We start from the raw sequence: 25,687 nt of genomic DNA, 5'->3' as shown, positions 1-25,687 counted from the left end.
AGTGTGCATTGTTTTCGTCAGAACTTGTTAATATTCACTCAGGAAGACTTTCTAATCTAGCAAATGGTCCTTGTGCATGTTACCCCAAAGCCAACACTGAACATCATGTTAGGTATCCTTTTTGCTGTTCCTGAGCTGTCTCAGAAGACAATGAAGTTCTGAGGTGGCCATCCTATCTGGGATGTAGGCTCCTTCCTACTTCGCATCATGCTACTTCAACCATTGCTTGCTTGCTGTTCAACTTTTACTTGCATTGCTCTTACACCACTCCTACTTCCTCCTGCTACCCAGAGATCAGGCCCAAAGCAGTTCTTAAAAACAAATATGTGATGGGAACAAAAATGGACAGCCAGTTTGGTGTAGTCATTAGAGAGTTGGACCAGGGCTTAAATTCCCGCTCAGACATGAAGCTTACTGGGTGACTTTGGACCTCTCATCCTAACCTACCTCACAGGGTAGGTTGTGAGGAGAACATAGGGAGGTGGGAACCATGTATGCCACCTTAAATTTCCTGAAGGAAAAGGTGGAAAATAAATGCAATAAATGAATAAATATGCCCATCTCCTATAAAATGCCCCAGAATTACCACTTAGTGGGGAAATCACCATTCCCTTTCTATCAACTGCATATCTGAATAGTGGCTGTACTGGAGAAAAGGAGAAACTGCTTTTCCGTATCTTTGCTGCTTACCTTTAAAGAAACAAACCAAAAAACGAGACCATTTGATTATTCTCCAGTCTCTTTCAAACAATGACCAATTTTCTTAGCTTGCCTCTGATGTATTTATGGATATAGCAAAAGATGAAGAACCCCACTCATGTACACAAGCAAATTAAGAAAAAGAATATCATTCTAGATGCAGTATTTAAATGTGGCACTGGATGAATTGTTTCAGATCCCTGGTCTGTACCCTCACTAATCATTTCAGGCTACCAGTGCATAGTAGTGTACTGTGGGCAGAGCTTTGGGGACAAATTTTCCAGGTCCCACTCAGAATGAAAAGCAGCCTGGGCATCTGCAGAGGAGTGCAAGGGAGCCAGTTCCCATCCCAGGTGAGCCATAAACCCCTGATTCCCAGTTTTCATGTAAAAACTGTAAGCCTCTAGTTCTTGTAGAACCCAAGATAGGCAGCAAAATGTGCAAACATTGCTCTTTTCATTTGTTTTGTGGGGAACACCTGGGTTTTTAGACAATGAATGAAGACATGAAAGCAGATCAAGCTCAGTCAGACAAAAAGACATAATGAAAGACCCATTATCAAGGAGAATGTAGAGAAGGAACTTCTTGGTATGTTTTTAGCCCTTTACTGCTGGTCTTGCATGGTGGAGATGTCATTGGTTGTCTCATAGAAAAAGAATCCAGGTATCCAGGATTTTAGTCCAGTATCCAGAACTGTTCTGCATTTAATGCACTCTGATTTTGCTTGCTTTGAAAAAACTCTTTGAGAACTCAGAGAATCAGTTAACAAGTCTCTCTGTCTACTCAAGGTCTGGCATAGCTCAGCTGCTTAAGAGCATGGCTTTTTAGAAGACCTAAAGGTAGATTCAGATAACCTCACATAATTATTTTCATGTGACAAGCTGAATGAATCTTTGCCCATTGAAAACTACTAGCACTTGCTTGCACAAATTCAAAAAGATGCAAAGGAGAAAAGCAACACAAGACGGAAATTTAAAATGACTGACTGACTAAATAAATAAATAAATAAATTCTAGCTATACTGATCTACCAGAAATTCTGGATAGACTCTGCAAGGAACAAACAGGACAATAACGAGACCAGGTGTAGACTGATACTGTTATAGCTCATGGTTTCCTTACTACTGTATATTAACAAAAAGCAAGGCACATGAATGAGACTACGGGGAGCCAAAGCAGCAGGGAGTGATTTCAGTGGATAAGCCACTGAAATCCATAATGACCTGGTTCAGAATACTGGATCTGTGTTATGAACTGAGCATCATTTCCACACACACACACCCAAGAAGTTCTCCTCCACCTTCAAATGTTAAATGTGATTCTGCACATTCATAGTCTGCCCTGAGGCTGAAAGGGCTGCTTTACAAGAGCATCTGCCAATGTTCTTCCATATCAACCTCTTTGTTCTCAATGAAACTTTTACTGATCACAAGGCAAACTCCAAAAATATATAAAAATATGCAGGCACATGCATATGCATTCTATAGTGGTAACCCAGTTACTCTGAGTGAAAAAGTATTTGATTGTTGTGAACTATATATACATCCAGGCCACCCAATTAAGCAGATATTGGTTCTCTTGCTTATTTATTGTAGTTCTTTTTTTGGTGTCCTTGATCTATACTTGAAATACTGTAAATACTTGTCAGGAGCACCTCTCCCAATTTTGTTCAGCCCATGAGTTAAGATGTGCCGGGTGAAGTTGTCCCATCACTGGCAGTAACTCATAGCCAGGTCTCCCTGGCATCCAAGCTCTCAATTTATATGTGGATTATTCAGGACTGTGCACAGGTGATCAGGAAAGGGGAGGAAAATGCATTTTACGCAACCAGACGTGGGTAACAAAATACAATTTTATCTCCTCCAAAGAGGTTGAATTATTATTGAGAAGACAAGGGTCCGGGGTTATCTCATTACAAGCACCTGTATCTCACCCAATATGAAAACAGTACCCTATCAGCACTGTCAACTTGGATTGTGGAAAAATAACTACCTTTGTGATTAAACAACATGTATTATTCCAGAGAGACAAGAAAATACAACAGCCTAAAAATCCCACCACTTGGGGCAAAATGCATTTCAAAGACTGATGCACATGTGAACTCATCTATTTGTCAGTTTCAGGATGTCATAGGATAAGCTCATTGTTCTGATCTGCTCTCACATAGATTCTTTGTCCAGTGGACATTTCCCCAAAGGCAGTATTTCATCTCCGACTCAAATCTTGATGGTCGGACTTGCCTGTTTCTCCACAGGTCTGCTCTGTATACACTACCCGACCTCATTAAATCTGGCATTTCACAGACATGTGCCATACATCTATTCCAGCAGCAGATCTTAAAAGCTGCCTGGGGCCAGTTGAGGCATGCTTTATTTTTCCCTTCTGCCTAATCCGTTTAGGCATTTATAGTGCACCCATCGCTGGGTTGTCTGAATGCTTCTCCAATACCTTCTTTGCATATGCAGATAAAAGCAACATTCCATATGGCGCATGGCTGTGAACTATAGACACACCACACTCATAAAGCGTGTGCCTACAGACCACCATTGTCAAGCGCGCGCACATGTGAAGTCCACCCTGGCATAGCAATATCTGAAATACAGTAGGAGACTTGCCACTTCTTCGTTTCTTGTTCAGGGGCCACATCTGGCACCTGAGGTTGTGCTTAATATTTTGCTTCAACTCCACACCCGCATGTACATATGTACATTTATAGGAATGAATTATCTTCCACTCTTCTGTTAAAAATATAGCGCTATATAAAAATATAGTTTCAAACATACAAATCCTGGCAATGCACCACTTTTTGTTCCTAACAATTTGCAATCTACTCAACAAGATGCCCCTGAATTATATTTTCATCCCCACTAACAAAGTAACAAAGGATGTGATGACACGTAGATGTCATCCGCTCTCACCAAGATCCAAGAATCTTCACTTCCAGTGTTATTTCATTATAAGAAGCAGGAGTGATTTTCACATCTGCAATACACTTTGTAACAGCATCCAGATCAGTCCTTCTGATGTTGAAAATTCTGTAGCCGATTCCTCATTATTGATGACTCTCTCAAGTCAATTAGTTGCTCCTTTCTATCAGGTTGCCTTGAAGTTCTGTATCAAATTCCTTTCTGAATACAGAAGCAAAACAGAGTCAGTTAATGAGAGTTGAACATTCTTAGACAGAATTTCTTATTTCAATGATTTTCATAAGTGGCAAAATACTGAAGGAAACGGCGCTGGACTGTCTCAATAAGACTTTTAGGATTGAGTAAATATTCTGTCGCAATATATATAACAGCCCCATCCAGTTTTTCTAAGCTGGTGGACAAAGATGTCAGCAAGGTCATCATAATCCAAGTCTTGCCACACCCTGTTACAGGCAACTCTGCCATGTGAGAGTCTATTCAGGTTGTCCACTGCTGTACATAAGAATACTGAAGATATTTATTTTCATTATCATTTCATAAACTGTCTGAGAGCACAGAATTGGCATAGCCTAAACTTGTTAGCCATGTTCCCATCAACAGAACATGAAAACAGCAAATTGAATGTGCTATACAGTACTTTAAAAACAGACACAGCTTGATGCAATGATGACCTAACATCAGATACTTATTCATCATTTTTAAAGTATAACTACTTATTACTGCTATAGTTTATGAAACGCTGTGCAGTCCTACACACATGTATTGGAAGTAAGTCTCACCTAGTTCAATGGGGCTTACTCTTATGTAAGTGTACAGAGAATCATAGCCTTACAGCACAACCCAATGCATGTCCACTTAGAAGTAAGTACCCCTGAATTCCATGGGACATACTCCCCAGATCAGTGGTATAGGATTGCAGCCTATATTTTAATTTTTAATGTTGGCCTTCTGAAAAACACACACTGAAGGCCTCTCCGGATTCATTTAAACCAGTAGAAGTCATAACCTTGAGTTCAAAATGATATGAGCTGCATCCTTTGAGCAGGGTAGCATCCTTTTTGACATTTTATTAGATGCATGGCTTCCAGGACAAGTATTTCTAACTGCCAATTTAGCTGGCTTCTGTTCATGAAATGAGAAGGATGCCATCGGGTCCATTGCCTCAGGTAGCAAGACATCTCAGGCTGGACCTGACTGACTCTAGGGAGCATTTAAAATAAGAGCTCATCCACACTTTTGCTTGACCCATATTTTGATCACATTGTGTTCTGATTATTTCCCCTGGGTCTGAGAGCTTTTCTTGTTGTTCTGCAGCTGTGCCTTGCGGAAATCTGATTTTACCCGCTGAATTGAAGCTCCGTTAAGCAAATCTCTCTTCAGATTTTCCATGCATCTGATAAGACCTGACTCAGCGAGTAAGATCGGATTTTCTCAAGGCACAGCCATGGAGCAACAGGAAAAGCTCTTAGACTTGATGGAATTAATTGGTACACAATACAATGAAAATACGGATCAAGCAAAAGTGTGGATGAGCACTAAATCAAGAAAGGTTTTATACAGGGGGCATCCATAGTCCAGAAATGCAGAAAGGAAAACACAGAGATAAAAATTCATTCTGACTTCTCTGTAAACAAGGGGAAGTTTCACATCCACACTTCCAGTTTAGAAAAGGGCTGTTGTTTCAGGTTTTCGTTCTTCGCAGATTACTGAGAACTCATACACAAAAGCCCAGGATTTTCCAAAGAAATTCAACTCGATTCCAAATCTCCCCTACAATGTTTCACTTCTCCATCACCTCTACCCTCAGCAGTAGCAATGGGGAAAGTCAAAGGGGGGTGGTTGGTCAACTAACAACTACCGTAACTGGAAATTCCAGGAACACAGATCCATGGCAACTGCTTGGGCTTCTGGGCCTTTACCTCTGGTACATTTGCACTGGGAATTTCTTGTTAGTAAGACTTCCGGGCTTAATGAAGGCCAGAAGAGCAGACTTCTCTTTGTGCCCTTCCCACTGCTGGACAATCCCTCTCCATTCCACCACTATCACCACGTTAGCCTTCTTCTTTCAAGATGACACTGTTGCAGGGAGGAATCTTCCTTTGGGACGGGTCACATGGGAAACTTTGAGCAGAGCACCCCTTGCAAATTTCGACTAGCCAGTGTGTGGATTTATTTTGAATGCCAGACTCTGCCAGGTCTTGGCGTTAATTACTGAAGGCAGAGGAAATCAGAAAAGGAATTGACAGCAGGTCAGAGCTGATGGCCTAAGTTATGGCCAAATAATGGACACTTAAATCTCGCTGTTACTTGGAGAAAAAGTTTCTCAGGTTTCTTGGCAGGCAATAGATGTGTGGTGATTCCCTGCTATGCCTTTTGATGTTTTCTGGAATGTGTTTATGTCAGCCTGCTCTTGAGGTCAATTTTAAGTTAGGGACAGTGGGTGATAGCCAACATTAGTCACATTCCGAGTAGACCTATTGAAATGAATGGATCTCTTAAGAAATGCCTTCACTGAGCTGCAATTTCAAGTGCTACTGTAGTTCTGGGTGGTCACTGCAACAAGGTCGCTTATGATGGCAGATTCTGTGTTTGTGGCCAATTTCAGGTGGAAGATATTATTCACTATCTGTTAATCTGTCCTTTATATAGTAATCCAAGAGAGATTTCTGAAATGTCTTTTGACATATGGAAGCAGGAACACCTTGGAAGAAACAGTACTATTTCTTTTGAGTGACACTAACAGCTTTGTGACACATGAAGTGTATCTTTTTTGCACTGGCTGCAAAAAAAATAAAAAAAGAGTGTTAGATAATATTGCTGCAAATTGTTTTGGGAACTCTGAGGTTTAATCTGAAGCTGAGTTCGCTGATGGTACCAAAGGCAGATAGAGGAGAGTGTGAGCTGTTCAGTTTCACCAGGCGCGAAAATTCTGGGGCACCCCAGCAGGCGCCACAGCTATGAAGTCTAACAGAAGGTGAGAGGCAGGGGTGCCGGATTTTGGCAACACACAGGATGCTACTGAAATTTGAGACGCTAAGGTACTGATGGTACACTAAGATACTGATGGTACTTCTATTTTTTCTTCTTTTATATTATTGACACTTGTTATGTTATTACTGTGCTTGTGTTTAGGTGTTTTATAGCATAATTGTCTAGCACAATAAATGTACTGAATTGTGTATGATTGTCACTGGATATTCCCCAGGATATCAGGTTTGGTTCACACACACCCTTCCCCAAATCATGCCATGCATCTAATAGCAGAGGAAAAGAAGAGAACCACCATATATGGAGGGAAACTGGCAGCCCCGGTTCAAGGAATGTTGTGTTAACAGTTGATCCTCAGTTCTGGAACTACTGCAGCTGCTTCAATCTTATTGCCCCCAGATTCATAGCAACCCATTATGAACGAAGAAGCTACCAAGAAGGCCAGCCAACAGATCTTGGCTGGAGTTCTGGGATGGTGTCTCAGTTGGTTTGTAATTCTGCCAGCACCGACCTTTCTGATGCTGATCTAATGAATGATGATCATATCCCTGCAAGCTTCAGATAGCAGAGAATACCACTTAAGTCTGAATTGTACAAGGGCACATTAGCTGCAAGTTGAACAAGTCAAGGGTGGTTCTCTGCATTCATATTGGTTTGCCCTTGGCAGCATCTGTAGCACACACTTAAAGAAGAAGAAGAGTTTGGATTTGATATCCTGCTTTATCACTACCCGAAGGAGTCTCAAAGTGGCTAACATTCTCCTTTCCTTTCCTCCCCCACAACAAACACTCTGTGAGGTGAGTGAGGCTGAGAGACTTCAAAGAAGTGTGACTGGCCCAAGGTCACCCAGCAGCTGCATGTGGAGGAGTGGAGACACGCACCCGGTTCACCAGATTATGAGTCTACTGCTCTTAACCACTACACCACACTGGCTCTCAAAGCACATGACTCCCCCCACCCAATGAATCCTGGCTACAGTAGTTTCCTCCCTCAAGCTACAACTTTCACTATCCCAGGATCCTTTGGGTGAAGTCATGCTTTAAATGTATGGTGCGCACACAGATTCAGATGACTGCTAATCATATCTCTATTATTATTTGCTTGCCCTTCACTTTTAAGGTCCCAGCTCAGGGTTGCAACAATTAAAACACTATATTAAAACCAGTTTAAAACAACTTACAATAAAAGAAATAAGGTGGGTCTCTCAGTTCCCTAAGTAAGGATTGTACACATTATTCCACACACACCCAATTTTGTCTTTGGGTTATGCTGAAGAATACTGACATCCAAAGGTCCCCTGTGAGTTTTGTGACTTAGTAGAGACTTGAAAAACAAATGTTGCTGATCCAAGTCCAACATTCTCTATACACTACACCAGTGTTTTTCAACCTTTTTTGGGCAAAGGCACACTTGTTTCATGAAAAAAATCACGAGGCACACCACCATTAGAAAATGTTAAAAAAATTAACTCTGTGCCTATATTTACTATATATAAAGTAATTCTCTTGAATAGGAATCAAATAAACACAAATCAAATAAACACAAACACTTAACATCAGTGGTGGGATTCAAAAATTTTAGTAACCAGTTCCGACATTCAAGCATGGTTTAATATTTTTTTCTTTAATGGCAAACAAAAACGTCGCGGACCGTTCTCTGCTCAGCGGGGATCGATCCGCTGATCCCTGCTGAGCCGGCGGATGACAGCTCCGTCTCCGCACTGTGTGCGGAGAGGGAGATTTCAGAGCCCCGCTGCTCTCTATGGGGAATCGGATGAGAGCGGACTGCTTGTCCGCTCTCATCCGATCCCATCCGATCTGATCCCCACCCAGGACGGATGGAAAATAGGGTGGACACAGTCCGGCGCCCGCCTAGTGGGCGAAAATGTGACATTATTTTTTTAAAAAATCTTTCAAATTTTTCAATTTTTCCCACGGCACACCAGGCAACATCTCGCGGCACACTAGTGTGCCGCGGAACAGTGGTTGAAAAACACTGCACTACACCATACTGGCATTTAGGAATCTGCTTTCACTAACTATTCCTTAGATTCTTCAAGGTTTCATAAGCATGATTCCCAGCTACAGCAGAAATAAAGGCATTTTAGAACATAAAGCTTAAAGCACTATTTTATTCAAGCATTTCAAAATACAAACATAATCCTACAATGGCCAGGCAGCTCATTCATCACAAATTATATTTTTTCCTGTATATTTATAATGATGCAAAGTTCTCATAATAGCAGAGGAGTGGGGAGGCAGTTGAAAAGAGAGGTTTTAAAAAGCCTTAGTCTGCAAGCCCTCTTTTTTTGACTTTCCTTCCGTTATTCTAACTTGTTGAAAAGAAGTTAAAGCAAAACAGCACAAATGTCAGCCATCTGTAGGTTCATTTTTCCAGGGAGATTGAAAGGAGGCCCGTTTGTGTTACTAATAAAAGGCAACTGTATACTCCAGCAAAGCAAATATTACTGTTACCAGTAATAAGGTTTCCAACAGTCCAGCTTAAAAAAAAAAGTAGTTCTATAAATAAGTATCCTTGCCCCAATATGTGTATTTTCCATTTCTAGACTGTAAGTTTACTTTTGCTGATCAAAACTGATCCAAATCTTGGGGCCAGGTGCATGTTTATCAGGTTGGCAGTTCAGATCTTTCTCAAGGATTACATTCACAGCTTGAAAATGTGGGTTCTGAGCCAGGTACAGCCATTCCATTTTAAACTACCTGTACACAGCTTGCTTACATATCCCAATGATTGATATCACCTGGTATATCTTTATTTCCCAATATTTAGAGGAGTTTGTACGACCACAACCAGCATTATTGGGGGGGGGGCAATCCCTGCCACCCCATGTGCCGCCACAGATTTATCTTGGATATGCCCTAGAACAAGCTTTTGATCCTTCCTCTACAATTTCCCACCTTCTCCTGAAATCTCTCCCCTTCTCTCACTAAAATCTGAGATGGCACTATTGAGAAACGGTTGTAATAACAAGAGAGTAATGCTATGGAATGAGATGGAGAGATAAATGGGAGGGACAGGCATTTGTTGTTAGTATTATTTAGCTGTTGGGGGGGGAAGTGTAAAATGCAGAACTTGAGCATTACATTTTGTTTCTAAAATGCACAGAGTTTAATTTTCAGTCTAATGCTGCTGGTTTTCGTTGCTTTCGAGAGCTGATATCTCTGATGTTCCTAGCTATTAGAAAATTAACGTACTTGGATAGGAGAATGAAATATTTAATGAGAATCACACCACTGGTGACCATTTCTTTCAACAATATAGCCCCATAAAGTGATAATGCAATTAGCTGTTTATTTCTGGCACGCATGGGCAGTGCAGAAGCATGGAAAACAGTTAAGAAGAGGAAAGCACAGAAAGGAAACACATTTGAACCATTTAGAATACATCGGGATGTTCCAAACAAAAGAAAGAAAAATTAGAACCTCGCTGAGGTATGGCCTCTACATATGGGTCAGAAAGGGAAGTATAACACAATACTTATGGAATCAGCATCAGCACAAGGGCTGGGATCACCAGAATCCTACATGCTGCTGTTACAACACAGTAAGTCAGGAGTGCCCTTGAGATGTTAGTGGACTACAATTCCCATCATCCCTGGCCTTGCTGAGTAGAGTTGATGGGAATTGTAGGCCAGCAGTGTCTGGAAGGCACTACATTGGCTATCCCTGTATATAGGAGGCGGCCAGTAATTATGTAGACATGCCTCAGTCCTAAACCTATTCACTTGTACACCAGTACAAGTAATTCCCAGTAATTCATGGCATTTACTTCCTTGTAGGTATGTTCAGGCTCAGGATATGGGTGTGTTTATTCTGCCTGTCAAAAACACTGGACTTTCCTGATCATAAAATATACAGTGTGCTATTAGAAAGCGGGAGGTATAAACAAAGAAAAAGAAATCTACTCATCGGTTCATATTAAGGGGGATGGAGTGTGAAAATGAGGAAATGTCGCCTATTACAATAAACCAGCATGAATCCTGTCTCATGCACATTTGACTCAATGCTGACAACATCCCACTTGGAAAAAGAGTGAGAATTAACAGTGTAGCCAATAATTGGTTACAAAGGACAGCTATTGTTTCTTAATCCCTTTTTCCATTACTCGATTACACATTACGAGTATGTGCTCCTCCACCTCCCATTGGATGCACAGATGCTAAAACCACAGGAGATCATCTTAATCCTCAGGTGCTTTCAGAACAATGAATTCAGTTAGTCTTATTCCAGATAAACCATTGACAGCCACAATATGCCAACATGGGGAAAAACAGAGAAGCATGGTAACCTGCCTGCCATTTATACAAACACTGATAAATGTTTTAGCTTATTTATATGACTCTCTCTCTCTCTCTCTCTCTCTCTCTCTCTCTCTCTCTCTCTCTCTCTCACACACACACACACACACACACACACACACTTTCATAAAATTTAAGCTCCTATTGGATTTTATCCCTTGGATTAATAAAAGTTGGTGTTCTGGAACTACTCCAGTTATTAATATAATGGGCAACTTATCGAAGGGTCAAACTAGACTTCATGATAATAATGCATCAGATTGTTGTTCTTTAAATAGCAGCTGGGTGTAGCGAACAATCAGAATCAGGGCCTTGGTGTGTTCTAAGGGGAATGTTAATCCTCCCACATCCCAGTGAAAATCTCCCCTAAAACTGTTATTATCCCCATTTGGAAAGTGTTCTTTGACTCCTGTGGAAACATTCCTCCGGGGGGAAATCTCAAGGGGGATTTTCATTGGGATCATGGTATGTTTGTGTGGGAAGGGGGGGGTTTCAAGCCTCCTGCACACCATGGTTCAAATCCTGGTCAGCCTCGTCTGCCCCTCAGCAGCTGCTATTTAAAGAACAAAACCTGAGCATGTTAAATGCTTATGCACATTTAATGTTGCATCTAGTTTGTCCCCAAGAGGAATAACTCATATATCTGCTAATCAGCTTATATGTTACACAAAAGTATTGCAAGAACTTAACATTTATACATAGGACAAAACTCCCAGTTTCAGTTATTTTCACACACACACACACCCACTTTGAAGTCTGAAGTCTGCTCAAAATAGTGTTACTAGCCACCCCAATTTCTGCCGAGCGGTGAACAAGTATCCAGGTGTCCTGGCTCTCAGCCATGGTCTTTGTCTCTTTGTGGAGAAATAAAGCATGGCGGAGTCTTTGAAAAATGGTTTATTAATGCATATGTACACCCTGAGTGTAGATGAAGGGAGTGCAGAGTTTACAGCATTCTCATCTCAGGTGCAGCTTGTCCTTCCCTGCCCTCCAGGATTGGATTCAGGGCCATCCTGCATGTCATCTCTTTGTTCCTGCTTCTCACCTCCACAACAGCTCACAGAACTCTGCCCCATTCCTTCCCAGCAAACCTTTAGATTTCAAAAAGAACAAATTTTCCTGTGACATCATGCCCCCTCATCACCTTGGCAACCTGTCAATTCTCCTATCACTGTCCACTCCTCGGAGAGGACAGTTCTTTTGCATTGCCAATGCCCTTAATGGATCAGTGCTTGGCCCCCTATCGCCCCGCAATGTCTCTGCACTAAGCTAGCCCAGCCAGGCTGGTCTGCATAAGCTAACCCAGGAACTTCTCATATGGTACAGTTCTGCAGGTTGTATTTTCCCTTCATTTCCTAAATATTATGTAAATGCTACCCTTTATTAGTTTCTAGTATTCATTAACAGACTCTGGTACCCCAGCTATAACAATAGGAAACAACTACCGGTATTTCAAATGACCGTTCAAAATAGAAGACCCGGGACAGAGGCTGCCACTCCAGCTGATTCACACATAGAAGCTAACAGACCAACCTTATTCATTGTTAATCAAAAATAAGCCCCACAAAATTCAACAAGACTATAGAATCACAGCACAAACACACAGGCAGAATGGTTTCTGACTAGAAACACTGGTTTTGAAAAAGCTGTCTGAGCTTTTTGTTTAGAGCAAATGTGCAAAGGAATATGTTCTTACTTGTTTAGATTCCATTATTGGAACCACATAGTGTACTCCTAGAACAGGCGGTTATTTGGCCATTTACATTTTCTCAAAGTGCACATGGTCCTACCCAGAATATATAGATAATTCTTGGGTTCCTCAGCTGTTAAGGTTGGAATGGCAAAAAGAAAATGCAGCCATGTTTGTGTCAGGCATTTCCTGGTGCCTCTGTAAAAGAAATACTGCATGTCCAATGAACTTAGCATGCTCAGGAATTTCATTGTACAGAGAAAAAGCTGTCAGACGTCATATACAGCTTCATATTACTGGGATAATAACACCACTGTGTTTGAACACCCTCAATACACTCTTCCAGTCGTATTTTCAGTCAGTTACAGAGAGAAGCAAAACCAACAGTTCATGCAGCAGGCTTGATTAACAACTGAAATTTTCTACCATACAAAAGTAATCAAAATTCGTCTTCTGGGATGATTCTATACAAAATACGCTTTTATCTTGCAGTTTGAGCTCACAAGGAGTGGAAGGGAGATGGAGATATAGATGTAGTTAATCTTACTTGTTTTGTGTGGTGTTGATCAAACGATTGCCACCTTGAGTGAGTTTGCGCATTTCTTACTCTGCTGGCATTTGGCCAAGAGGTTATGTAGTCCAGACAGCCAGTCTGAAATGTAGATTTAAACTACTTAATATCCATTGTTGTATCACTTCTCTTTGATTAAGCTGCCCTACCCTCTCAGACAAGTATGGGCAATTCTGACGTTCTAGTAAGCAACTTAAGACCCGGTTTATTTTTGCAGCAGACAATATAAGAAAGCAAAATTACTACAGGAAAATCGAAGGAGGCATGCTTTACTACATACACATTTTAATAACAAGCATTTAAAACTCTGCCCCCCATTCCATGCCGCAAGCATCACACTCAGTGAAGTCATAGGCATTTCTCAAAGCTTTCACAGCGCAAATAATAGCCACAATGTCTGTGGTGTGAACAGAGGTACCCTGTGACGGGGGAGATCTGATCCTATTACTGTGATGTTCAGTGAACAAAGAGCATAGAGATCACAGATAATAAGGTTAACATGTAAAATTTTGGACTAAAAGGCAAAACCACCTGAACACCAATCCATCTGTGACTGGCTCCCTCACAGGAGGGAGTATCATCCTTGTATCATCTCCAGAAAGGTATGCTCAGAGCAAATTATTAAACCAGGTCAGGTCAATCTAGGATTAATTTTTACTAGGACTGTATATTTGCACTTGAGTCACTAATGCACATCAATTATCCTATGCACATTTACTCAGAAATAATACCTGCTAAATTCAATGATATTTACTCCCAACTAAGTATGCTTAGGATTGTAGCCTTACATGCTCAACTACAGTTTGGCTTCCTGTTAATCCACCTTGCTGAAGCAGGCAGAGGTGGTGGTGTCTGGAAGTAGGATTTCCAGAGCCGTAAATTTGCTTTTCAAGCAGTTTGGGGCTTCAAAAACAGTTCTTGGAGTGAAGCAAATTGATTCCTTTGGATTTTAACCAAAGCTGTATGTGCAGTGCTTATGTGTGCTCTTACTATGAAGAGAGCAGTGTGGCAGCAGCAAGCTGGAGTGTGCATTTGCTATATTACTGAACTGTGACACCCTCCCAAGCTCCACCCTGGCACTGTCACACATTGGCTGCATTCAAATGTCACAACAAGCCTTGGTTTATTTTATTGTGATGAGAACACCCCAGAGCAAGTCTCATGTTTATGTACACTCCCTCCCACTTTCTGCACACATGGGGAGGAAACATGAAGCTTCCATTTGTGGTTTGGGACAAACCACAGTTTCCCATCTTGTCTGAATGTAGTAAACCATGTTTTGTACTACCCCAAGTTAATAAACCATAGTTTGACACACACACACCCCCTTGGTATCCTGTTCTTTTCTTGCAAGTTATAGTTAAACTAACTTTAATGGCTTTGTTTGGTTTCTTGCAGTACAAAGTTTCTACACATTTGTTGCCATTTCATTTAAGCAAGTTCTGCCCTGAAAATTGCAGAGATCCCTATATGCATACAGTTCTTCTGACATTTCACAAGTATTTTGTATTGTTTACAGTTTAGAACATGTTTCCGGAAGTCTCTGTGTCTCTCATACACATATACTTTTACGACAATCTTTTGAATGGAGCATTGTTTCAGAGGAGGAGAGCTAGGGTGTGGAAAACCTGTTTTTGACATAAGAGAACCAGAACCATGATGATGTTAGCAGAACAGACTAATTAATTTTTGTTAATTAAACCTTCCAGTCTACATGACCCCATTTCAAGAAGCTTAAGCTGCTACTCAGGTCAGAACTTGTTTTGTGCAGCCAAGTATCCACCTTCCCTCTTACAGATTATGCTGAAGGGAACCAGCCTGTCAACTTCCATGAGGACATGGATTTATCCTTGACTAAAGACTCTCCAGTAGCGCATAATTTCAGAGATGAATCCAAATTCTTGAACAATTTACACAGAGAGAAGTTGGAAGGGACAAAACAACCCTTTCTTAGTTCTATTCTCTTCATGAATCGGTGCTGCTGTGAAATAAAGAGATCACCTTCAGGGATGAGATAAATATTAGGGGGTAGCATAAGATACATTCCACTTTGCTGCAATGGGGGGTGGGATCATAATGACAGAATGACAGATAATTTTTTTAAAAAGAAAGAGAATCCAAGCTAGCTAGCAGCAGAATGAATAGCCAACATCACACTGCTGTGTGCTGTGGAATTTATTGCTTCTAGGCTTCCATTTGCCCTTTGTCAGCAGCCCCACAGTGTGTGAAAATATAAATACAACAATGAGAAGTCACTTATGTGGGCTTGCTGTGATAATTTGACCTTTCTCCTCCACAGTCCATACTGGATAGTCTATACATAAATTCCATCACTGCATTGTTCATTTTCCCTCTTACGAGTATTATGGTAGGAGCAACAACAAAAACAAAACCACACATGTGTGGGGTAGGTGGGTGAATCTCATATTGATTTTCTAGAGGACTGTATTCTTTATGTGCAGATAGCCAGTCCTAGGAACAGTAGGGGAAACAGAAGTACACATTGAATCAGTTCCACTTCCAACCTGCCATGTTCTTAGTGTACATGGTAGGTCACAACTCAGAAGTAACACATGCATGATATCACATCAAACAGAAATAAAGATATACATTAAATTCTCACACCAGTTAAACCAGCAGTGGGAAACCTCAGGCTTGGGGGTCAAATGCACCCACCCAAGCCTCTCTAGCTAGCCCTTGGAACTCCCCCCAGGCCATAATAGTAACAATAATTTTATTATTTATACCACGCCATCTGGCTGGGTTGCCCCAGACACTCTCTGCATGGCTTACTCCTCCCCAAGCCATGACCCTCTTTGACACTGTTCAAGTGTTTTTGTTTGGCTGGAAGAAGAAGAAGAAGAAGAAGAAGAAGAAGAAGAAGAAGAAGAAGCATCTTTCGACTGAGATAATGCACAAGTCAATACATTGATCCAACAAGTGGCACACCCCCTGTACCTTCCTTATGAAGAGTGGGGCAGGGCCAGCTTTAGCACAGCAAGCGGCTGCAGTCCTGGGAATAGGCAAGCAAGCAGGCACTCTTTGGAGTGGGTTGGATCATCAAGGTTTGCTTGTGCCAACACTGGCTTCTCCATATCCGCAGTGCCAGCTCAGCCTCCAATTAACTCTCAGTCACCTCCCTGCTCTGACAGGAGGACAGCTACATCTCAGAGGAGAGGTGCAAAGAGCCTGTCTTTGTGAGTGGCTAATATAGGTGCGCCCCCACCCCCGATAGGTCCACTGTTAGGTCCATGCACACACCCATGACTCAATCTTTCACTCCATCTAGCTCATTAAAATACCCATACACATTATACCTGTGGCAGCAACTCCCTTCTGAAGGTTCCTTGGGCTGGAGGTGAGGCACCATAAGTGAAACCTACCACCCCCTGATGGCAAACAGAGCCTCTCTACCTTCAGAGATCTTCCTCAAGAAACAGCTCCCTTATGAAGGCTCATTATGAAAGGTGCCCTGTAGCCCCCAAAGGCTGGTGGGCCCTGCATTAAGCCCTGTGCACTCAGGTATCCAATCAAAAACCTTGGAGAACCAAGCCAGAATGGGGAGTTGACGTCCTGAGTGCACTTTTATATCAGCAGCAGGCTGAGGACCGCCATGCCCCCAAACGTTGTGTCTCTTCTGTGAAGAAGAGTAGAAGTAATTATGACAGTGCACATGGCCCTATCATGGATCAAGTCATCCACACTTTTCTCAAGGCAGGTAATTACAAAAGAAAATGCCAAAGGATTGTGCCTAATGTATTTGTCAAGTAGCTGCTCCTTTAGGCTTTAGTGCATAAATGCAGGTGTCATCCTCAATATATTGCTTGATGTTTGAGGGAGATAGATTGCTAAGCATGTCCTTATCTACAAATACCAGGAGATGAAAAAGCCATTTGGCTTGACCTTTCTTGTAGAAGAGAGGTAACTGAAAGAAACAGAGAGCAATTGTTCATAGGTTTCATTTTACCACCTGCAGGGTGGGATATTTTCCAACCTCCTCAAAGGAATCTTAGATTTTGTTCTACCTTCCACCTACACCCAACAACTTAAAATGACTTCTGAGAGAAGGGTAGTGGCCCCATAAACACTGGAAAGAATATGTTTGCCAGAGCTGCCCGGCCCACCCATTAGAAGCAGCTGCCTCAGGCAGTGGAAGCACAGGAGCAGACGCCCCGCCTGCCTCAGTTTCTGATGTACAGCATTGTCGCTTGTCCTCCTTGCTCCTAGGGCTGAGAAGACAATCAGCCAGACCTTGCAGAATGCTGCCCACTCTCACCAAGGAGGCATTCTGGCACACAGCATTGCTGCTCATCTTCCCCACCTCTGGGAAGTAGAAGATGAACGGCAAGACCTTGAGGAAGACCCCCCTCTCTCACTGAGTTCAGCAAGAGGGTGGCATTCTGGCTGTGGCAGAAGTAGCAAGGTGGGTGGGATGTGGAAGTGGGTGTCTCTTGAAGATCTTTTTTATGCCAACAGACCTATGCAGTTTTTTTTGAAATAGCCAGTTATTTTGGTGATTATTTTATATACTATTCCATATTTAATTTTATCTGTTTTATACCACATTAATATTTTACATGAGGTGGTGCTCAGAACAGGTGGACATGTCAATTTCTCTCCGTTTCTTTTTTCCATCAGTTTGTGAACTTTTATTTTAAAAAAGAAAAATTCTCATGAATATTCAGCAGTGTTTTAATGTTAATTTCTTCCAATATTATACACATTTTTGTATGCGCTTGCCTGAAGCAGGTCACCCCACAGGCAGGAGCAGCTCTGATTTTAAAACAAAACACAACTGAGCAAGCTATGAATAATTTCTCTATTCCTGATTACTCGCATCCTGAATCTTGCAGAAAGACAGATTGCAGATTAAAGAGATTGCCAGAAATGATTCAGCTTCAGCGGAGTCCTTTACGAAAAACCGAAGGAAACAAAACAAACTTTAAGTGAAATAACTTGCACAGTTTTCCTAGATTTGAGCGAAAGTTTGCTGAAAGAGATCACTAGGCACCTCCTGAGATAGGTCAAGCTCACAGTTTGAGGAACTGTGCTTCTAGGAGGTTCAAGCTGGGGGAATAAACTAGGAAGGTTTGTCTGAAGTGCAGAGACTGTTCACTTTGTGACTGAAATAGTAAAAATGGTCTTAGAAAGAGTTTGAAGATAACACAATCTTTTTCATATTTCTTACCCTATATGAATTGCTGGTGTGTGTGTGTGTGTGGTTGTAGAGGGGAAAGAAGTAACTAAAAAGACTAATTCTGCTTTCAAGCTGACCACATTGTAGTCCTACTTTTTGTTTCTCATAACACTGGTCAGAGAATCAACTTGTGACTCAGCTACATTAGTAAAAAAAACCCAACAGTGTTTTGAACGCATTATAAACATGCAACACCAGATGGCACTAGAGAGCAAAGAAAATTATTTGCTATTTTCCCTAGTGTTTTTTGTTCTTTTATTATAATGATTTAATTTCTGACTTATTTATAGTAGGTATTTTTTCCTGTGTGTAGATCCACCCTGGGTGTGTTTCACAAGTTTTGATTCTATGACAATCTGGCATACTAAGGGCCAAATCAGAAGCTGCATGGCAAGGCCCTGTGACTCCACAGTTCCCTAGGGAAAGGAATCACAACAGCATACTGGGTTTGGGCTTAAACGATTCGGCCTGCCATTCACCAGATCACTTGCGTGCTCTGAGGTCTGTCTGCAACACCACCTACTGAGGAAGGTGAGCGGATTTGTTGTAAGTCCATGGCAGCACTTCCTAAAGAGCAGGAACTCTGAGACCAACTTCCCCTGTGTTTCCCAGACAGTGTTCCTGTAGCTCCTGCCAAAAATCCAATTTAATGTCTACTAACTGGTTGTAATTGAAAATAATCCAACAATTAAAAATGCCCCCCCAATATACTAAAATAAATATTAAGAAGCAAAGACTGCTACTGCCAAACTATTTCTTTCCAAGATATATGTTGCATTAATATGTTAGACTGACATCTTAGTGAGCTGAAGATCATAAGGTCTGTTTTATGGTGCATTAAAACCTCATAATGACCATTTCAGAAAGACAGCATAATACATTATTCAAAGTTAAACGCTGTCTTGAACGATAAGACCAGCATGCCATCAACCAATAATAAACTGGAGGATTGAAATATCCCTTTCCATTTACTGTATCTGTGAGGTCATTTACACAGTCAGAGCAGGACCATAAATGATGTATCTTTTCCTATCTAGAAGAGAAAGTGCATTGTTATTTTACAACATCAGTAAAATAATTTTTAAAAAACGAAACTGCTGAGGTAAAGGCCATTATTATGCAGTTTAAACTTTCAGGCAAAGTACATTACCATGGATTTTATATAAACAGTAAATATATTTGTAGTACTTAGATTCCATATCAGTATATTTAACATACTGCAAGAAGCACTGCAGATAGACTCTATAATTGTGGTGCTTTCATCAGCTGTGTGATGTTTACCCATTGTACCCCATGAAGGTTGGGATGCGGGCGGAGCTGTGGGTTAAACCACAGAGCCTAGGACTTGCCGATCAGAAGGTTGGTGGTTCGAATCCCTGTGACGGGGTGAGCTCCCATTGCTCAGTCCCTGCTCCAGCCAACCTAGCAGTTCGAAAGCACATCAAAGTGCAAGTAGATAAATAGGTACCGCTCCGGTGGGAAGGTAAACAGCATTTCTGTGCGCTGCTCTGGTTCGCCAGACGCAGCTTAGTCATGCTTGACCACATGACCTGGAAGCTGTACGTCGGCTCCCTCGACCAATAAAGTGAGATGAGTGCCGCAACCCCAGAGTTGGCCACGATGGGACCTTTACCCCATGAAGGATAGGAAAGTCACAAAACACTCCCATGAAACATCATACCAAAACAATTCAGATGTTTGGCAAGATGAACTATATAGTTTTGCTGCCGTTTCCTTAAACCAAACCTTACAAAGTTTTTAAGGTACTAAAAATAATGCCTATATAACTAGAGCATTTATGTGAAGAGCAAATCAGATCATATAATAGACAAGAGAAAGAAACACTGATCCTTGAACTATCACCCGTAAGCTAACGGGGAAAGGCTACATCACTGCTATGCATTACACAGAATATGTTGACCAAATCTGCAAAGGATTTCTGTAATAACAGGCTGCCTCTTAATTTCACTTGATCAACCAAGTTTTGATGTGAAACCAGACTTCAGCCCTGCAGCTTCTAAACCAAATCGACCAAACAAATTCCTACCTCATGTATACAGTTGGGAGAGATTACTGTGTGCATAGGTCAAAGGTGGGGAACTTGCGGCCCTCCAGATGTTGTTGAACTCCAACTCTCATCATCCCCGACTATTAGTTATGTTTTCTGGGGCTGATGGAAATTGGAAGCTTATGATCCAAATTCACTCCAGCTATGCCTAGACTTTTGTGTAGAGCCCCTCACAGTTTCTGCTGCACTTATGGAGTTTGTGGCAAAGGGCAGTGGATACAGATACGATCCTGCTTCTCATGCTATCGATTCAGTAAACTCAGCTTAAAAGGTGAAACCAGGGGACACGGGTGGCGCTGTGGGTTAAACCACAGAGCCTAGGGCTTGCCGATCAGAAGGTCGGAAGTTCGAATCCCCGCGATGGAGTGAGCTCCCGTGGCTCGGTCCCTGCTCCTGCCAACCTAGCAGTTCAAAAGCACATCAAAGTGCAAGTAGATAAATAGGTACCGCTCTGGCGGGAAGGCAAACGGCGTTTCCATGCGCTGCTCTGGTTCACCAGAAGTGGCTTAGTCATGCTGGCCACATGACCCGGAAGCTGTACGCCAGCTCCCTTGGTCAATAAAGCGAGATGAGCACCGCAACCCCAGAGTCGGTCACGACTGGACCTAATGGTCAGGGGTCTCTTTACCTTTTTATTGCTGTATCCTTTCTACAATGGTGTGATGAGACTAAAGATAAACAGATTTACATTGGCTCAACACACATTCCTGCCTAGGGCACCTGTGCTCAGTCTCCTCACTAATCACATGGCAAACGTCTCCACACATTCACCATCATCTTGACATATACACACAGCATTTGAGGTTCGTGTCCCTGAACTTTGAGAGAATCAGCGTGCATTTGGAGAGTGACGGCTGTTCTTCCAGGTCTGGGAAGCCTACTAGAAAATGTGTTTCCCCTGAATATTCTGAAGTACCTGCATAGTGCTATGGACCACCCAAGCCTTACACTATGGCACCACTACTGTTCTTTGCTGTTATGTGATTATGTCAGCCTATATTTAAATATTTCTGACCTGCACTGTTGTATAAAATATCATAAGGTGGTATACAAACTAAAAACACGGTATCACAGTAAAAACAATATAAAATTTTCAACGCATCATCAGTAAAAGCTGGTTGGCAAAGAATATTGGGTTTGAAAGGCCTGCATGAATAGAAGTTTTTTGAAGACACCTTAAAAACGAGCGGGGCTGGCTTCTGCCAAACCTCTGTTGGTGAGGAGATCCACAGGGCAGGGCTGCCACACTAATGGCTTCACCAACCAAATATTTGGGACCACCAAAAGGGCTCCATCAGAAGACCTCAGCTACTGAGGTGAAGCAGAAGGAATCAGGTACTTTGGGCCCCCATCCCATTGTTTAGGGATTTGTGGGGCACCCACAAGACCAGGTGACCTGACAATGCAAGCAGGATTTCTGTTGTTGGGGTTTCCTTACAGACAACCACATGCAATGCACAAGGCAACATGTCATTGCTCTGCATGTAGTAATGTGTGAATGGGGCTATTGTCACTGTTCTACTATCAGCACAGGTGTGTGTTCCATTGTCACAGTTACACGCGTCTTTAGCATTGAGGAGTCCAAGGCCTAACTTGACATATCCCTCTTTGAAGCCTGAGGCCCAGGAAATCTCTTTTGAATAATCTTAAATTATATAAATAGTCAAAGTCAAGAAGATGACATTTTATTGCTTGCATTCATTTTGATTACCCTGCCTCTGCTTTTGACAAATATTTTTGGAAAATAAATGAGCAAAGAATAATAGCAGGACTCCAGGGTGTCATTTTTAACTGATAACATTGAAAACAGTGTATTTCCATGAGATTAACAACTGGCTAGAATCAGTTAATCACCCTAGTCCATTAACCCCATCTGGTAATTAATCCCTAGTTTTCAGTCATCAGCACTCTAAACATTTGCCACACTTAACAAAAGCAGTGCTTCAGCTGTGATTTATTCTGGGTATATGGTTTCTTTATCCAAACTCGAATATATTAACATTGTCCTCGAATTCAGTGTATTTTACACATTTCATATCTTCAAGAACTTTCTTGAAAGGGAGTAAGCCCCACTGAACGCAGCGATCCTCACATCTAAGTAAAATGCATAGCGCTTTGCTGGGAAAGATATTCTTAGCACTTCTGAATTTATGGGTCTCTTTGCCCATCATCCACTTATCTACCACAGTCATTTACACGACTGAAGTCAATAAAATGATGCGGTAGTTTCAGAACACACTTATAGGGTGTTTGTGCTTTGTATATTCCGATAGACCTAATTATTTTCTACCTTTATTGTGTGGGAGACTGCCTCATTGTACATTCAAATCATTTCTTTCTATAACCTTCACCTTCATTGATTTTTCCCTCTGTATTCTGAATGTTGACTCTGAGATTAAAGCCATTTTTTCTTCAGCAGGACTCATTTAACAGTAGCTTTGCTATTATGAAGCAGAAATCATTTTGGATTGCATGTGGCAAGGGGGAGAGAGAGAGATTTCTACCCTAGCCAGTGGCAATCTGCCTTTTAAGTAAATAAACCTCTTTTAGAAGTAGTGCATCACAAATTGCTTTTATCACAAAGTTTAAAAGCATAATACAACGTATTGAAAAAGATATAAGGCAAGGCCTGGGATTCAAATAAAAAGATAATGTTACTAACAGTACATTTATGAGGGCTATCAAATATAACAAATTTGCAGAGTGAGATGCTCAGCAGCTTATTTTTTTCCCGTCTTTCCCAGATGTTACTTTAATCAAGTTGATACTTGAAATAGATGGAGCCTTATTATTATGTCAAGTAATTTTCCCTACAGATACAGTAACATAACTCAGCATTTTGAATGTGGAGCAGGTGAGATTATAAATCACTGATTGAATTTGCCATAAGAATCTAATAAGACTGAGCTCATTTTCCTTAACAATTTATGGTTCTGATTTGATTATGCAGTTTATTTGCCTGGCTTTATTACTGCATTAAACTTTCCCCCTTTTTTTCATAGTGCCTTATTCTCTATGATCAAGGCACATTTGAAATACTTTCTGTGTGCACTGCTACTCACTTGAAGACACTCTGATCAGTCAGCAATATGGGCCTTCTACCCAACTCAATGGGTGATGCCAGCAAGTTGAGGTGGCCTTCGAAAAGAACTCATATGTACTTCAGATTCACTCCATTGTGTCTTTAACACTACTAGCCATTGTAATTAATCTTCCAGTTTGGCTACAGAAGATGCTACATTATTGTTTAATAGTGAATGTGGAAAATGTAAATGAATTGGGCCTATTCGTTTATTACTATTATTATTATTATTATTATTATTATTATTATTATTATTATTATTTATTTATTTAGAAAAAACTATAGATTGCTTAATCACAAATTCTCTAAGCAGTGTACATAACCAATAAACAATATGTTCTACCACCAGGTATATGGCCATAGGACTGCAGTCTCAGTGAAGGAGGTTTTAATAAACAAAATAACTGTGCAAGACTCAGTCCCAGAGGGATGTCTCTACTGTGCTGGTGGCACATGTTGTGGGAATATATGAGATATTTTTGGAGGGAGTGGGGGGAATTTCATGAGATATCTTGGATTACTAGGCAGATCATGGAGCTTGAACCCAGATTAATGGTGTTAATGCTTTTCACTGATTAGCATAAACATGTTTTTTAAATAAAGATACTATAATGATAATTGCCTTGATGGCCATAGCTTGCTTAGAAGCTGCACTGTTGTAAGGACTCTAACAAAGGCTCTTTGGAGAAGTGATAGACTTGTGCATGGAATTTAATTTTATTGAACTCATCAAGAAATGTGACACACCCTGATGACTTCTGTACAACTCAGTATCCCTTTATGAATAATTGTCCCTCTGTTCCTAGAACTGGCCTTGCAGATGCTTTATTTTGCTTGGACACGCCAGAACAAAAAACACAAGAACATCTGTGACTTTAAGTTGCACTCAGTGATCTCTTTTGTTGTTACAATTTTTCAATGTTGTGCATTTGTAAAGCTTTAATAAACATATAGAAAACAAACACACTGCAGGCCAATGACAATGTATGTCATAGTGTACATTGCTTTCCCCCTAATGTTCAAATTGTCTTTTTCCTGCCCACTGCTCCTGCCTGCCAAAGCAAGCAGGATGGCAATTTCATTGTATAGTTATGCCATAGGAAAAAAAAGATTTATACGATCTTGCTTTTCAGCAAGCTGGTGCCCTGTTTGTAAAGGAAAGACTGCCAGCCAGTTTCATGTCTGTTTGGAAGCACCCTGATAACTATATCCATGTGAAAGTGGCAGGAATGGAAAGTACTGACACTGTGGAAAAATATTTACTTAATGGGGGATGGCATGTATATGGAAGGCATATGAGTGAACCATAAAGTATGTTCAGAAAAAATAAAGTATTTGGATTAGAGATGTCTGGATAAGCAAGGTTTTTTCTGTTTATAATCTCATAGGGTGGGGAAGTAGATGGCTGGATGTTTCAGTCCTGTAGAAATCTGAAACATATGTTGTTTTCCTGTGTTAGCAGAATAACACAAATTCGTGGAACCTGAGGAAGATAACAAGCAAGCCATGATCACTTCCCATTCAACTAAATGCAAAGTTATTTTGACCATTGACTTCAGTCCTCTGAAATTTCCCCTGACATGCCAACATTGCTTCCTGCCACTCACTTTAGGGGTTTGGCTTCTGGACTTTATACAGTTTATTTTCTGAAACCATAGAGGGAGAGAACAGATTATTTTCTAGGGAACTGGAGAAAGGGAGAGATGAGTGTAAAGGAAAATAAGAAGGAGAATATACAGTACAGCCAATTCACACAGTATTTTTTTCAGTAATCTACCTCATAGAGCTCAGTTTCAGATGGGAAGCCGTTTGCCTGAAATCATCAGATCCACATTGAAACCTCCGAAGTTGCCATGTCATTTCCTCCCATTGGCTTCTTGGCTAAGCACATGTACCAAAGGTCTGGACCTGCTTTGATGTCCTATGTTGAAGAGAGTAAAATGGAAATGAATTGGAGTATAATGTCAGAAAGAGCTCTTCCGAGTGTATCATATTATTAATTATATGCTTTTTCTTAAAAAAAGCATTGTCTTTAGCTTGTTCATCCCTGCAACAATATGTGTGATGTGAGATCCACGGTAAACCACCAACGCCTCCCTCTTCAAATGCAGTTGGTCCTGTGCAAATGCTCAGGCTTCAAAAGACTGT

General features: G+C 41.2%; 1 long non-coding RNA gene across 1 annotated transcript in view; it reads right to left on the bottom strand.

Moving 5' to 3' along the window:
- Window positions 1-3,621: 3,621 nt before the first annotated feature.
- Window positions 3,622-25,687, bottom strand: part of LOC310687658 — a 114,697-nt gene continuing 92,631 nt past the window's right edge. The window contains exons 5-7 of the long non-coding RNA XR_014516518.1: window positions 25,317-25,460; window positions 13,169-13,273; window positions 3,622-3,826 (exon numbers count right to left, since the gene is read on the bottom strand). This is a non-coding gene — a long non-coding RNA (uncharacterized lncRNA). The remainder of the gene's footprint in view (window positions 3,827-13,168; window positions 13,274-25,316; window positions 25,461-25,687) is intronic.

Source organism: Podarcis liolepis (assembly GCF_965112155.1).
Source record: "Podarcis liolepis genome assembly, chromosome: 10".
Lineage (NCBI taxonomy): Eukaryota > Metazoa > Chordata > Lepidosauria > Squamata > Lacertidae > Podarcis > Podarcis liolepis.
This window is presented reverse-complemented; position numbering and strand designations above follow the sequence as displayed.